The sequence below is a fragment of the Cnephaeus nilssonii genome, assembly GCF_951640355.1.
Source record: "Cnephaeus nilssonii genome assembly, chromosome: 14".
Lineage (NCBI taxonomy): Eukaryota > Metazoa > Chordata > Mammalia > Chiroptera > Vespertilionidae > Cnephaeus > Cnephaeus nilssonii.
This window is the reverse complement of record NC_137085.1, coordinates 38,612,147-38,626,036: the sequence shown is the minus strand read 5'-3', so window position 1 is coordinate 38,626,036 and position 13,890 is coordinate 38,612,147. Positions and strand designations below refer to the sequence as shown.

Below are 13,890 nucleotides of genomic sequence, written 5' to 3'. Positions count from 1 at the left end.
ACTATTTTGCACGGCACTGTGGTTTATTCCACACTTGATCTTAGTTTTTCTGTGAAAATGCACATGAACATAAGCAGTTTTTAAAAGCTAAATTTAGTAAGCAAGGCTCATTGGGGAGAAAAATACATGATCATCTCTAAAGTTTGTATGATATCAAGAACCTTGGCATTACTTTTTTCCCCTCTCTGTTACAAAACATTTTCCTTTTTTAAAAAAAATCAGAGAAGGCAGTGCTTCCTCCCGTTTTCTGCCTCTGAGGAAGGGGACATAAAATGCTGAAAAAGACCCCACTCACGCGCCCAGCCCTTGTCCCCTTCGGAGAACTAAGAACCTAGGCGAACCTGGGGAAGCAGAGAGATGAACTAGGTGGATGCCTGCTCTCCTCCGGGAGCGCGGAAATGCCCAGAGGGCGCACGGACCCGGCGAGGAGTGGGGAGCCCCAAGCCCTGCACGCGGGGAGGAGGGCGAGGCGGCCAGGGGACGGGCGGGGCCTAGGGGGGCGGTCCCAGGGGCGTGGCGCGGGCGGGGGCCCGGAGGCTTAGAGGTGCGGTTCCAGACCGCCGCTAGCTCCGTGCAGACCGGGGCCAGGGCGCTGCGGGTGAGGAACGGCTCCGCGTGGCTTCTCTGGGGCGCCACGCGGTACCGCACCCTCCTGCGCCTCCGGGCCAGACGCTCGCTGCAGGTAACCAACTCCCCACCGACTTCCCTGTTCCGCTGCCCGGCGGCGGGGGAGAGATGGGAAGGATGGGAGGAGGGAGCGGGCTCTTAGCCAGGGCCCCGCTGCTCCGAGTGGGGTGGGCTCTGTCCGGGCGGAGGAAGCTGAGCCCGGGCTGGAAGTGAGGGCGCGCGGTGGGAACCCGCGGCGAGCGAGTGCGCCTTGGGCCAGGGATGGCGCGGGGCGCTCTCCCTCGACCCTACCCTTCTGTCTGATCAGTGGTGCCCGGGGCCAGAACTCTGGTACCCAGGGTCACCTGGAAGCCACTTTTCCTGGCCCTTTAAAACCTGGTCCGCAAAGGGAGTCTAAGCTTAGAAATCGGGAGAGTTGGCTGCAGGCATGGACAGGCTAGAAGCGAACAGTTAGTTAGTTACTCACTGCCATTCTCTGGGTGCCAGGGACTTTAACCCTAGCCATAGCCCTGCAAAGAGACATTACCTCTAGTTTACTGATAAAGAACGCCAGATAACAAATGACTCAACCTGGGCGACTGGAACCACTGGAAAAGAGGCGCTAGTCTTGGGGCTTCCCCAGTCTCCCTGCTCCCTCGCTGTCCTTCATGTGCAGGGATGGGAAACTCGTTCTGCTGGGTCCATTATGAAAACAGGTGATTCTTCTTAAACACAGTTTAATCCCTACCTAGGATTCTTTTTTAAAATTTTCGTTAGCGTCCAATTTCTAATTCCAATTCTTCCAGTTTTTGGTCATTAGCTTTTGACGTGTTAGCTCTTGCTCACAGCCCTTTTTCCCCCTTGCAGCACTTTCTCTCAGGTACAGAGCAAAACAGAGGCACCCTGGCCTGCCAGACACCATCTTTCACGGTGGACGAGGTCGCCTGCAGATCCAGGCTGGCCCTATGGGCTGCCCAGTGGAGGTAAGTTTTGTAGTTCCCTGGCATCCTGCGTATTCTTTGCTTTGCTATTTCTTCGTAGAAGGAAGAGAGTCTTCGTTTTACAAATAGAACAAGAGGGTATACAGTGTTCAGAGAAAGCCATAGTGTCTGGAGATGAGAACATGGCCACAGCTTTTGGTGGCCTGAATTCGGTGAGTGGTAGGTGAGGGACTCTCTCAGGACCTGTCCCCTCCTCTGGGCATTCCGCCCCCCCCTTTCAGAGCTGTTCTGAAAGGCAGGCTTGTTTTATAGAGGGGAGGTGGAGGGGAGAATGGTTTTCAAAGATCCGTGTAAATTACCTGCTAGGAGCCCAGGCAGTTCCAGACAAGCCAGAGGATTTGGTAACAGATTTCAGTTCTGGCAAGAAGGGAAAGCTCTGGATATCTGCTATTGCTTAATGAATTTTGTGCAGGCCTTAAGGATGGTAGCTTTGGGAAACTTTGAGGTCTTAGAAATGGCTAACGCCTCTACTTTTTTTTTTTTTTTTTTAGGCTTTACCATTTATTTAATTTGTTTCCCTTTTTACTGTATTTATTGAGGTGACACTGGTTAACCATAGTCTACAGGTGTCAGGTGGGCAGTTCTTCAACACATTGTGCACTGTATTGTGTGTTCACCACCCCAAGTCAAGTCTCCATCCATCAACATTTATCCCCCCTATCCCCTCCTCTATGCCCACCTTCCTCCAAATCATCACATAAATCCTCTACTTTAAAAAACAATACCATGAATTTTCTTTTATAAAGTTTAACTGGCACATAAGGTAAGATTTTTTTTTTCTTTTTTCTGTTTCATGGTGAGGGTTTGAAGGTTTACCTGTCAGCTCCCTCCCTTCAGGCTGGCCCTGGCAAGGACCTCCTTAGCCTTGGCCTGGAATATGTACTGGATTCATCTTTCACTAATTATAGCTCATTATTGACTAGTTTTAGGACTATTTCTAGTCACAAGTTGCTTCTTTCCCATTTGTAATTTAGTTGCTGCACACTAAGAAAAATGTTTTCCCTGAGAACTATTAACTATCTACAAAATCAACTCTCTGCAAGGCCTGAGAGCTAAGCGGGACTTGGCTGGTCCCTGGTGACCTCCAGAGGTCTTGCTAAAATCTGGTTGGATATCAGCCATTTCCTCCTCGAAACAATGCAGGAATTCTGGCCCAGTTTGGCCAGAGCTTTTTTTCTCCCCACCCCCTTGCCCCAAAAATAGTGGAAATTTTTTATTAAAAAAAATGTGAAGTCAGATTTAATATAAGTATTGGCTAATTTTTCTTTTTTCTTTTTTTATTTTTTAAATATATTTTATTGATTTTTTACAGAGAGGAAGAGAGAGGGATAGAGAGTTAGAAACATCGATCAGCTGCCTCTTGCACACCCCCCACTGGGGATGTGCCCGCAACCAAGGTACATGCCCTTGACCGGAATCAAACCTGGGACCCTTGAGTCCGCAGGCCGATGCTCTATCCACTGAGCCAAACCGGTTTCGGCTAATTTTTCTTTTTTAAAAACACAAATCAAATTTGGTTCATGCATCTGTCTTAGAAACTGCTATACCTGCTAATTACATTTTCAGGCGAATGAAAAATTCTGATCTATGATGTAGGTAATGTTCATTTTTCATTACATGATTTATGACATGCACATTATTTCCACTGCATTGAGTCCTTTATGGGGCATCCAAGGAATTGTGTCACTGTTTTTAATATTAAGTCTAGTGAAAAATGTATTCATGGTTCTGGCTCAGGATATCAAATGCCTAACTCCTTGCCTCAAAAAGGAAGTTCCCAAATGACTGTTCATATAAATATATACATCATTTCCCAAATGGCTGTTCATATAAATCAGGTGTGTTTCCTCCTGGGGACTGAATTCTTAACCACATTGCCTTTGACAGAGGAGGGATGGCTTACGGTTGTCCAATTGTAGCGAATGCCATGTATGGTAGACCAGAGTTTCTCAACTTTGGCACTTTTGACACTTTGGCCAGATAACCTCTTGTTGTGGGGATTGTACTGTGCATTGTAAGTTGTGTAGCAGCTTCCTTAGCCTCTACCCACTAGATGCCAATAGTCCCCTCCCTCCAGTAATAACAACCAAACATGTCTCCAGACATTGCCATACATCCCTTGGGAGACAGTCACCCAATTGAGAAAAAAACAAAACAAAACAAACAGCCAATATTTAAAATGCTCTAGACATTTATGAACTAAACATTAAGTGAAAACAATTAACTTGAAACTTCTAATTGTAAGGTTCGAGGCGCAGGAAACGGGAGTCGGAGACCAAGACATATTAAAGGGGAGGTTTATTCTGCAGTAACGAGCGAGAGTGAGATTCATTATGGAGGAGGTAGAGAAACCAGGATTAGAGTAGGGGGAGGAGGAGGAGGGACCCAATCAGGCTGTCTCCGCAGACGGAGAGAGAGGAGAGCAGTAGCAATGGAGGTGTGGAGACGGCCTTTTGAGGGAACAGGAAGGGGTTGGGCCCAGGGCACTTGGCATGCGCTGATTGGTGGTTCAGTGTCTCGGCGGCAGACACCGGTAATGTCATAACTTCGCCCACCAGTTGGGGGGAGGGAGGATCTATCATTCCAGGCTTTTGGTAATATTATAAAAAAATTGAGAGTCCGGGCAAGGTCAGGGGCTGAAGGTCCGTTTTCCATAGCTACTTCCTGCTGAGAGGGGGCATCGTTAGGAGCATCTACCCGGGGTCTCAAAGATTCTGGTGCTACGTTCTGAATTCAGGGCCAGATAGATCTCTCCCACCTTCTGGTTGGTGAACGCTTGCGTTCTGTTCTGCAAAAGACCAGTGAAACAGCGCACGAGAAAGGGGCTAAAGAGCAAAATTAAAGGAATAGACACCAGTTGGCCTAATGATGGGAGGCTGGACGAGGAATGTGGCAGCATAATTTCCCCAAGGGACTGGTTGGTGAAGTCTCGAGAGCGATCCTGTTGAGTCACTTGGGAGTTAAAGGCTGGTCCTGAGGCTGCCACAGCGTCACTTGTCTGGTTTTGCTGCTTTTCTGGGCCTGGAGCTGAAATACAACCTGGGGGGTAAGGTTCTTGAGGAGGAATGAGTCCCCCGGCTGGAGGGATGGTCCTCGGGAGTCTTGGTCGGCTGGTCCAGGCCTGGGCAGAAACCTGTCAGCGTGTTCCCGGAGCAGTTGCCTGAGTAAGGGCAGGTATGGAAGATAAGTAGCCAGGAGAGGAGGGTCAGTAGGGAGGCGATGGTTGAGCAAGAAGGGTCTCCCATATGGGAGTTCAAAAGGGCTTAAGAAGGTGGGGCTCCTTGGTGTAGCCCGGATTCCGGTCAGGGCCATGGGCAGAAGGTCTGGCCAGGAGCTGCGAATTTCTAGAGAGTTTAGTTAGATGGTCTTTAAGGAGGCTGTTGATCCTCTCGATCTTACCCGATGATTGTGGGCAGTAGGGTATGTGCACTTTCCAGGAGATGCCAAGAGAGGTACTAACCTGCTGAAGACCCTTGGTATAAAAGCTGGGCCGTTGTCTGATTGTATGGAGGTGAGGAGGCCAAACCTAGGGATTATGTGTGTTATCAAGGTCTCAGCCACAACCTCAGCAGTTTCCTTGCAGGTAGGGAAGGCCTCTACCCACCCTGTCAGGGTGTCGACCATGGTTAGCAGATATTTGGTCTTCTTGTTGGGAGGCATATGGGTGAAGTCTACCTGCCAGTCCTGCCCTGGGAGGTGTCCCCTCATTTGATGGGTAGGAAAGTTGGGGTGCATTCCTCCCTGGGGTGAGACAGCTGCACACGTGGAGCAGGAGGAGCAGGCACTCGTGACTGCCTCTCGCAATGTGGGTGAGGTGAAGAGGGGTTCAAGGAACCTCCAAATTGCCAGCGGTCCAATGTGCAATGACCAGTGGACCTGTTGGGTAATGGCCCCTACCTGAGCCTTGGGAAGGGTGATCTGGTTATTTATGAAGGCCGCCTCCAGGGTCCGCTCGAGTGTTACTACCGCATAGGAGGCTTTCCGACGTCCCTAGGGGTCTAGGCATGAGCTCCCATCCACAAACAGAGTTAAGTTAGGATTAGAGAGAGGAAGATCTGAGAGTCCCACCCAAGGTTGAGTGAGGGCCTCTGATGACCTCGGGGCACGAGTGCTTTGCCGCAGGTTGGGTGGAGGCAGTGGGAAGGAGAGTGGCCGGGTTCAGGGCTGGGGACTGAGTTAGGGAGAGGTCAGGATTCTCGAGGAACAGGAGATGGAGTTCCTGCATGCAAGAGGGGGCAAGGAGAGATAAGGATCGGTGGGACAGAAGATCCTGTAGTCTATGGATGGAGAAGACCTGTAAGGGTTGTTGGAGGCAACTCTTCTGGGCCTCCTTGATGAGAACGGCAGCTGCAGCCAGAGCCCAGAGGCAGGGCTGCCATCCCCAAACCGTGGGATCAAGCTGTCTGGACAGGTAGGCTATGGGGGTGAAGGCTGGCCCTAGGGGCTGGGTGAGGACCCCCATAGCTATTCCCTGTCTTTCATCAGTAAATAGTTGGAAAGGCTTAGAGATGTCCTGGAGAGAGAGAGAGAGAGAGAGAGAGAGAGAGAGAGAGAGAGATGCCAGAATGGTATCCCGGAGTTAGAAAAAGCCTGGCGAACGAGGGAGGGTGAGGAGAGGGGGGCTTACTGGTGTTTCTTTAGCAGCCTGGTATAAGGGCTTAGCTAGGAGAGCAAAGTTTGGGACCCAGTGGTGGAAGAATCCTACCAGCAGAGGCCAGCTGTATGCCTCTGAGACGTGTCTATGGAGGGGCTGCAGAGAAGGAAATCATCTACATACTGGAGAAGAGTGCTGGGTTCTAACGAGCATTGTTGGAGGTCTCTGGGTAAGGCCTGGCCAAACAGATGAGGACTGTCTCTGAACCCCTGGGGCAGGACCGTCCAGGTGAGTGGGTCCTTTTAAAATTCTTGTCAACAGTTAACTTTAGAACTTCTTTCTTTCTTCCTTTCTTCCATTAAATATTTCTGAACATGTCTAGCAATTAATGTTTCAATATCATATGCTATTTAAAATATTTAGAAAAGGCAGGGGGAGGAGGGAACAGGCCTCTAACTGCTTGAGTTCAAAACTGACACTTTTTCCCTAGAGATAAAGATCTAAGTTTTTGATAAGACTGTGCCAGCAAGAAAGTTGTTCTCTAGGGAGGGTGGAGTGGGGGAGAGGGCGGGGTGAGAAGGTGCTGAGGCCAGAGCAGTTTTTTTGCTGTCAATACCGATGACCGAGATCGTAGAAGGGAAAAATGGCCAGGAAAAGGAGGGCAGGACAGAGAAGGTAGCCCCCGTTATCGACCAGAAAGGAGACCTGCTTACCCGCTACCTTGAGCATTACCCTGGGCTTAGCGAGGGTGATGGGGGTTGTCGAGTCCTGGGATCTTCAGTCTTCAGCCAGTTCCAGCATGGCCAGCAGCGGGTCATGACCTGGAAGGGCGGCCCCTCTACGCTGAGACGCAGAGGGCCTGTCACTTTCCCAGGGGCAGTCACTTTTCCAGTGGCCGTTTTGACTGCACGCCGGGCAGGGCTTGGTTAGAGCCAGGGGCCGGGGCACTGCTTTGCCCAGTGGCCTTTATTTCCGCATTTGAAGCATCTTCCAGGTGGCGTTCATCCTCTTGTTGCACCCCCACCACGCACAGTCCCCTTTGGACCATGCATGGCTGCCGTCGGCCTGAGGTAGCAAGACTTGGGTTTGCAGACTCACCTCCTGTCGAAGGCAGGCTTACTCTGCCTGCTCCTCACGGGCATTAAAACCTTAAATGCTGTGTTCGGATCTCGGACCTGGGTCTGAGAAGGCATTAGGGGAGGGGGGTGGCGGAGCAGGAGGCAGGCCGTGGGCCGAAGGAGGAGGAGGAGCGCGGCGGCGGGTGGCCACACCAGGCTGGGCCTGCGGGGGCGGGACTTAATGGTTCAAAATGGCGGCCCCCACGACAGGCCATGTGGCCAGAGAGGGGCGGGACTTGTCATTCCAAGATGGCGGTCCCCATGGGAACAGCAGCCCACGCGGCCAACATGGCGACTGCTCACAATACACAAAACAGAAATCTCACTTAGCTGTTTGGAGCAGCTGGTGGGATGGCGGGCGGGTGGCTCTCGCGCTGTGCGGCGGCCTGAGGCGGCGATGGTGGCACCCGCAGCAGCGGCAGCTGTGGGGAAGGGGCGGCCGGGAAAGCGGCAGCCGCGGTGAAGAAGGAGGAAGAGAGGGAGCAGAAAGTGGGCGGCGGGAGCGAGAGGGGTGGAAATGAGAGAGCGGCTGGGTCCAAAGAGTCAGAGACAGAGGGGCTGAGGACCGGTTTGAGGAGGTTTCTCGAGAACCTGGGCTGTGAAACAGAAGGAGCAGAGGGAGGGGCGGGAGCGCAGATAGGGGAAAAAAAAAAAAAAAAGCCTGGCCATATGGAACCTCGGGCCACTTCCCGGCTTTCCGGCAGAAATTACTGAGGTCAGTGAGGATGTTAAGTCCCGCTTTTGTGCCAATGAGGCCATGCCACGTTACAGAAATAGCCAGATCGGTGAGGAGACACCCTAGAGGTGACTTTGGTGTTTGCCCATTCCAATTCCTGGGGTCGGGTAGCGAAAGGCCAAGGACCAGCATCCCAATCCTTGATCCAATGCTACAACGGGTAACCCGAGGGACAGTAGGGGACGTCTCCCCTACCCCCTGGGGTCCGGAGTGAGGCCAAAAGGCCGGAGAACCTAGGGGGACAGGAACGTCTTCGCTGCCTCCCCAGGTTCAGAACCTCTCCTGGAGAGGCCCGGAGGGCTATGCCCGGAAGGCAATCTCTGAGGCATGCCTCGGTTTACGGACAGAGACGCTGGAAAAACCGCCAGGAATTAGCACGGGTTGGGACTCACCGCAGACGTTGCCAAGCTGGGGAGGAGGCTGAGGGGAAATGGGGGGCACCCTGGACCGTGAAAGGTCAAATAGGGTGATCGCACCCACCTGGGTTTCAAGGCACCAGATGTAAGGTTCGAGGCGCAAGAAACGGGAGTCGGAGACCAAGACATATTGAAGGGGAGGTTTATTCTGCAGTAACGAGCGAGATTCATTACGGAGGAGGTAGAGAAACCAGGATTAGAGTAGGGGGAGGAAGAGGAGGGACCCAACCGGGCTGTCTCTGCAGACGGAGAGAGGAGAGCAGCAGCAATGGAGGGGTGGAAACGGCCTTTTGAGGGAACAGTAAGGGGTGGGCCCCAGGGCACTCGGCACACGCTGATTGGTGGTTCAATGTCTCGGTGGCAGACGCCAGTAACGTCATAACTCCGCCCACCAGTTGGGGGGAGGGAGGATCTATCACTAATGACTTGAGAAGCTATTTGTCAAGTTTAACCAAATATCTGACTTTTAAAATATTTTTAAAGATGACTAAACCAGTGTTCTTCCTCATGAATGGCTACCTGTGTCTGGCCAGGTTTTACCCAAAGAAATTCTGATATAGTTATTAAATTTTGAAAATTTAAAATGTTGGAAACTAAAAACAAATTCTATGGTAGTTTTCAGTTTTCTCCTTTTAGTACTCTCCTTTTGAAGGGGATAGAGTATCAGTGGACCATGCTTGTTAATTTGGGAAAATTTGACACAATCTCTGATATTAGAACCCCAAACAAAAAATTCTAAGCAAAAATTTGAATAATGAGATTCAGTATAGGCCATGTTCAGATTAGAATTTAGTTCTAGGAAAAATTACAAAGCTGTTTTCCTAATAACAAGAACTAAGAAAACCATGTATTTTTTCTTTTTTTAAAAATAAGCTTTTTTATTTTAAAAAAGTTCTAGACTTTCTAAAAATTGTGAAGATAATACAGAGTTCCTATATGCTGTTTCCCTGTTGCTAATGTAATCACATATTTCTGTGGTCTGAAAAATCCTAACTTTATGAAAAAGACACCATCCCCTACATAATACATGATAACATATCAGACGAAAAAAATGTCCTTAAACTATAACCCTCTCTTTATTTTTTACCCTAAGCTTGGGGAGGCTGAAAACATAGCTCTGGTTATAAAAAATGCATCCTTACCGGGTGAGCCTGGCCCCGGGTCCGGGTGAGGCCGTGGGCCCCTGGATCCGGGTGAGCCTGGCCCCGGGTCCGGGTGAGGCCGTGGGCCCCTGGATCCGGGTGACCCGGGGTCCCGGGTCCGGGTGAGGCCGTGGGCCCCTGGATCCGGGTGAAGCCGTGCCCCTGGGTCCGGCCGAGACCAAACCAGAGGGAGTCGGACCTGCATTACCACCATTTGTCCACCATCCAGAGCTGAGGGGTCAGTGCCGACATGTACTCATAAGGAACTGGTGGACATTGATATTGGGTCTCAAAAGAACTGTTGGTCCAGAAAGAAACTCACTACAGACTGATTCATTTGCCTGTCAGCATAACTATTATTGCTCGTCGCACATTCAATTCTTATAAGTATATCTCTAGTGACACATGATTTCGCTCATCTAGGGGAAATGATGAACAACATAGACTGATGAACAAGAACAGAACCAGAAACAAGGAGGCATCGATCGGACTATCGGGCCTCAGAGGGAGGGTAGGGGAGGGTGGGGGGAGGGGGGAGAGATCAACCAAAGGTCTTGTGTGCATGCATATGAGCCTAACCAATGCTTAAGTTCAACAGAGGGTTGGGGCATCCATGGGGAGGGGTGTGGGATGGGAATGGGGGGATGAGGACAAATATGTGACACCTTAATCAATAAAGAAATTTAAAAAAAAATGCATCCTTAGCTAGAGATGGGTTATCCATTGGGTCTCTTCCAGAAATCAAACTAATTTGTAAGACTTAGGACAGGTTACATAATTTGTGGGGCCCCTTGTTTTCTAAGACCTCTAAGTTTCTTATTGAGAATTTCAAGATGGCGACAGTCAGATGGGCATTAAGCAAAGTGCAGGGTCCCGTGTGACTGCACCGGTTGCACACCCATGAAGCTGGCCTTGGTAAAAGTGTCCACAGCTCAAATGAAGACAGTGATCACAGACGCAAATCCAGAGAAGGAAATGTTACTGCTGTCACAAAACACGCAGAGTTTCTGATTCATTGATTCATTACCAATCAGGAGTCCTACATGTATTTGGTAATCAATGCATTAAAAATACTAAGAAATTTCTTCAATTACTAACTTTTCTTTTGTTAAAGAGATAGCCAAAACAAGTCTAGTTGCTGGGAGGACACATGCGCACGCAGATCAGTGCACAGTCGCACAGGCCATCACATTGTAAGTGGTAACTCAGGAAAGCACAAGATATCCAGAGAACATTTAACCTGAGGTCCTAACCTAGTTTAGAGGAAAGGGTTACTCAGGGTAGGTCTTCCTAAAAATAGATATTTAAAATGAGTAGAAAATAGGTGAATTAGGGGTTGAAGTTCCAGGCAGTAAGGGTTGAGACCTAGGCAGGAATGTGGCTTGGGATGAGGCCTCTTGTGTCATTGTCAGCATTTTGGACTTTAACAAAAGGTAGTGGGAACCCAATTGAAGGATTTTACATGGGAGATGAGATGATTAGGTTTAGGTTTTGTAAGTGATCATCGTTGCTGTGTGGAGAAGGGTTTGGTGGGGAAGGTCCTGTTGGCATACACAGTGCCTTTGTGCAAAGGAAAAGGCTTCCCTTTCCGGTGGACCGGTTAGAAAAGATGTCCTCTTTGGTCCTGGCTAGGCCAGGCCAAAGGCTTTAGCCCCCTGAGCCAGTCACCTGCACAGGCACAGCCTATGAAATCACACAGAACCACAGCGGGGATGGGGTGGGGGCGGGGCAAACAGTGCAAGGTTTTGCTGTCACCCAGGGATGGTGCAGTGATGCTGAACCTGTCAAGGGCAGAGAGAGACTGAGTTTGTAGTTAAACTCAGTGAGAAGGTAGTGGTTATTTGGCTATAATTGATGCAAGGAGGAACAAGGATGACTCAAAAGTTTCTGGCATAAAGAACTGAGTGGGACAGAATGGTGAAACCATTTATAGTGTTAGAGAACACTGGAGGAGGAGCAGGTTGGCAAGAGGTGGGGGAGGGAGATAATTCCATTTGAAGACACCCAAGTGGAATCAAGGTGAAGACAACTGAGACACCCAAGTGGAATCAAGGTGAAGACAACTGGTGGAAATACATGTTTGAGAGCTGTTGCATAAAAATAATCATGCCTATACAAAGAGATGATCCAAATTGGGGTGTCAGATGAGAAGAGAAAGAGGCTGGCCCCAGAGAGTAAGAGTGTTGTGTTTGGAGGAGGAGAAGCTGGTTAAGGCTACTTGGAAGGCAAATATGCATGCAGGATAGGGAGGACATTTTTTACCTGACTTGAGATTGGAGAGAGTTGAACATATCCTGATGCTGCTGGGAAGTTTCTGGTAGAGAGGGTAAGGCTCAAGATTTGGGGGTGAGAAATAAACAAGAGGTCCAGGTTTCAGAGAAGCTGAAAGCAGATGGGTTCCAGAATTCAGATGGGGGCATGGGTCTTTGGTGGAAAGAGGGAGAGAAAGGATGAGTAAAGAGGTCTTAGATTTGGGGACCAGAATTTCAAGGTCTTCTCTTTTCTCTGAAGGGGCAGACAAAAAGCATCTGCTGAGGTTGGTGTGTTTGTGTATCAAGTCAAATGCTTCGCCAACCAATATTTATGAAACATTTTCTAGTGCCAAACATTGTGGTAGGCACCTTGGAAAGTATTATGAATGATGTGGATTGCTGCTAGGCTTGGCCCTTGTGATATATTTGGCCTTTGTCCCTGGTTCCTGACACAGAGCTGCTAAAAGCCTTGGAATTTCCTGAGTGATAGGAACATCTTTTGTTATTCATAAAGGAGCTCCTTTCCACACCTGAGTTTATGCTAATGAGGTGACTATGTGTGTGGGGCCCCTAGGTAACCTCAGGATGTGCTAGCAAATTTTTCTAACCTGAAGGGGGATAATGGGCACTCATTTGCAGTTGACATCCGAAGGGGACAGCCTTATGTGACTGTGCTAACTCTGAGTAGTTAGTGACAGGATTGAATTGGATGATTGGTGTCAGAAGGGTTGTAAAAACAGCTCAGCTCTCTACACCTGAAGTAGCCTCTCACCATCTTTTCTACAATTATTTCCCACTTTTGACCTTGCACTTGAAGACTAAGGGCAGTAATGCTCAACTGAGAGCTTACCCCTCTGATGTACATCAAAGCCCCTAGGGGGTGAGACTCCTGGAAGGGAAGGGCATTTCCAAACCCTCTCCTCACCACACAAGTGCAGTTCCAGGTCCCAATGTTGGCTATACGTGAGGAGTTTTTAAAATTCCTGCCATTCAGGCCAAGTTCCAGACCAATTCTGTGTCTCTGGTGGGGGCACTCAGGTATTGGTATTTTTTGAAAGCTCTTTGATAGTTTCAATGTGCAGCCAAGGTTAAGAACCATTTGTCTGGGGGCAAGGGGGTGGGGGCGGGGGCGGGGTGGCCACGAGACAGGTTAAAGCCACTCTCTGCCCTATTGAGCCCTAGCCTGTTAGGTGGAGTTTACTATATTTGCCGAATTGTGTATGAAAATGAGATTGAGATCATTGTGAATCAAATATTTGGCATCCAAAGTAGGATGTGAATATTGAGATTAAAGTATAAGACCTTGTATTTGTGATTGTTTAAGTATTTAAGAAAGAAATCAATAAAGGTGATTGCCAGGGGTGCCTCCTCAGTCCTGTGTCCTGCAGCATGGAGGAGGAGGTGGGAATTCCTGGCCCAGGCAGGGCCCTGCTCAACTGGCGGTTAAGCATATTGTGCAGTATTACAATTTAAGAGGTACAGGGTATCATTGACTTATTTTAGTTTTATAAAGAGAAAGGCTTTCAATCAGAGCATCTCTCACCTGGCATTGGATGTTCCTGCATTATCCTTTCTAATAAACTGGTATTAGTAAGTAATAAGACTAATTCCTGAGTGGGCGACAGCTGTACTGAGGTTTTGATTCTTTCTCAGCCCTCTCCCTTAAGTCAGGTGAGCTGAAGTGCAGCCTTTTGGGATGTATGTCATGACATGAGAGTTGCTTCTCCAGGTGGTAGAAACTGTCTGGCCCTTTGAAATGCTCTGGGGAGGGCGCATGGCCATCTTTGGTACCACCCAGAGCACCCCTGGTTCTCTTGTGGGCAGTGCCCAAGGGAAGCTGGATTCATAGGTGTCAGCATCTTTCTTTAATAAAAGAGAGGGTTTCCAAACTTGCTGCCTGTTTCCAGTGTTTGCTGTGCCTGTCAGTAGTCACAGATACTTGGGAGAGAAGGAACACTCCAAGATAACTGTGAAGGTCTCACAATGAGAGGGAGAGTCACTGCTTTTTAAAAAAAATCTGTGCTA

At 49.2% G+C, this 13,890-nt stretch overlaps 1 protein-coding gene across 5 annotated transcripts in view; it reads left to right on the top strand.

The window, feature by feature from the left end:
- The first annotated feature begins 538 nt into the window (after nucleotides 1-538).
- Nucleotides 539-13,890, top strand: part of GCNT1 (glucosaminyl (N-acetyl) transferase 1) — a 76,263-nt gene continuing 62,911 nt past the window's right edge. For all 5 annotated transcript variants that reach the window (XR_013814513.1, XR_013814514.1, XM_079790489.1 and 2 more), the window contains exons 1-2: nucleotides 539-682; nucleotides 1,474-1,589. The gene's annotated coding sequence lies outside the window, so the exon portion shown is untranslated. The remainder of the gene's footprint in view (nucleotides 683-1,473; nucleotides 1,590-13,890) is intronic.